Source organism: Gossypium raimondii, chromosome 1, assembly GCF_025698545.1.
Source record: "Gossypium raimondii isolate GPD5lz chromosome 1, ASM2569854v1, whole genome shotgun sequence".
Taxonomy (NCBI): Eukaryota; Viridiplantae; Streptophyta; class Magnoliopsida; order Malvales; family Malvaceae; genus Gossypium; species Gossypium raimondii.
In genome coordinates, this window is record NC_068565.1 from 26,571,320 (window position 1) to 26,573,656 (window position 2,337).

Consider the following 2,337-nt stretch of genomic DNA (forward strand, 5'->3'; position numbering starts at 1 on the left):
AACAACTTATAAACTTCCGCTGCAAATTTACGTATTACTTAAAGGGTAATTAATGACGGTTTCATTTAATAGACTAATAAGAAGTTTTTCAAAAAATGCGGACTCTTTTAGAACAATTAATACTAAAAGTTTTAACATGAAAGTATTGTTTCAAAACCCTTCTTTGTAACATTTTCAGATTCGGCCATAACGTCTGGGCTAGGTTTGGAGTGTTACATTTACAAAACAATTCTTTGAATCTTTCACATGCCTCGTATAAGGACTCGCCATCCAATTATTGGAAAATATTTATCTCATTTCGCAACTTTGTGTTCTTGCTCGGGGGAAAATACTTTACCAAAAATCTTTCTGCTAATTCTTGCAATGTTGATAATTAACTTGGTGGTAATGATTTCAGCCATGCTTGTGCTCAATCTCGCAACGAGTATGAAAAGAGCTTCAACCCTAATTCATCTTCAGTCACACCAATTATCTTAAACGAATCACTCACCTGCACAAATAATCAAAGTTGAAAATGTGGATCTTCCGTGGGCATACCACTGAACTGGCCCACTGTTTAAAGCATTTGAAACATCACTGGTTTGAATTCAAATTGTGGTGTGTGGATATTTGGCCTCCTGATTCCTGTATTTAATTCAATGAAGAGTGACACAGCGTATTGACTTATGGCACGATCCTTATCATCAGCAATAAGGATTGGGTTGTGCACATGATTGACTCCATTACCTTGTCCATCATTTTGATTTCCAAGGTCCATCTTGGTTTTTCTTTGAGCTAATCTCTCGCGTCTTCTTTGTCTAAATGTCTGCTCAATTTTAGGGTCTATAGGTAATAGATTGATGATTCGATCTATGCTCATAAACAACTGATAAATAAATCACAAATAAAGAATAAATTAGTAAAGTTAGAAACTAAATAAAAGCCAAAATGCAAAAATAATTTCACAAAGAATGATTAAGGCAATAGTCCCCGACAACGGTGCCAAAAACTTGTAATGTGGTTTGTGCAAGTGTACACAGTCGTTCAAGTAATAAGTAAGTAAAAATGAGTTATCATCTCAACAGGGACTATGTATGTTAATCAATCATTTCTAAAATTATAAATTTACAATTTGGTATAAAAACACAATAATTTGAATGGCGATGTTTAGACCAAGTGAAATTAACTAGATACAAAGATTGATCCCTAATGCAATTTTAATATAATTGCAAATTATCTAAATGTATGAATTAATGGCTTTAGCAACAAAAATAAATCAACATTAAATGGGAAAGGATAATTATATTAATTAATTCAATTTACTTAACCATGCTCCACAATGTTTGAAAATACTTCCATGCCAGCTCAATCTTTCATGAGTTTGGAAACCAAATTAAGTCCTCTTGAATCTTTTTCTTAGTTAAATATGCATTTTATTGATCAAATTAGAGTAAGGGTTTTTTAGCATTTATGCGAGGTCACAAGGACATTTACGTTTGCAACAGTTTAATCACACAATACTAAAAACTATGCAAGATAATAGAGCTAACTAAAGATATTATGAACCTCAACTTAGTCCGATTTAATGATCTAAATTGAGCATTACACTTTTCAATTATGTGTCTACTAGCCGTCGTCTGGTTAGGGTCACTCAGCTAATCTAAATGTACCCAATCATATATGAAGGATATGCATCATGATATTAATTAAAAACATGGTCGACTGAGGCCCGAACATATTAAACATAATCATCCTAGAAATTAGGATTTAAAATACCATAGTTAATGTCAAAAAAAATAAACTCAAAGCAACATAATTAAAATAAATAACAAGAAGAAAGACTGCTTTTGGATCTATTCTAACTGATGCGCTCTTCTATTCTGATTGATACTTCTTTGCTAAGTGTTTTAAGGTGGCTGACCAAAGAATGCTTTTGTAACACCGCTAGCCTGTATCTGTCGCCAGAATAGGGCTATGGAGCATTACCGGAAGTTTACATCTCACAACGAACAAATATTCAACGTATTCAAAATATAACATAATTCATAACAAAATCATTCAAACTCAAACATATATTCCCTTATATGAGCCCTCGAGGCCCTAAAAACACTTTAAACATGAATTAAGACTAAACCAAAAACATTTAGAATTTTCAGTAAAAAGTTCAAAAATTTCATACTATAGGGGACACACGGTTGAGACACACGCTCGTGTCTCAGGCTGTGTTGACATTCAAAGTAGGGAGACTCGGCCGTGTCCCAGCTTGTGTCTGTGCCCGTGTAACTCTCTGACTTGGGTCACACGGCAAAGCCACACTCCCATGTTCCAGGCCGTGTACCCTTCGAAATGGCCTCACAC

General features: G+C 34.2%; 1 pseudogene; it reads left to right on the forward strand.

Annotated features, from left to right (window-relative positions):
• The first annotated feature begins 207 nt into the window (after positions 1–207).
• On the forward strand, positions 208–307 carry LOC128033228 (small nucleolar RNA R71; annotated as a pseudogene).
• Positions 308–2,337: the final 2,030 nt, after the last annotated feature.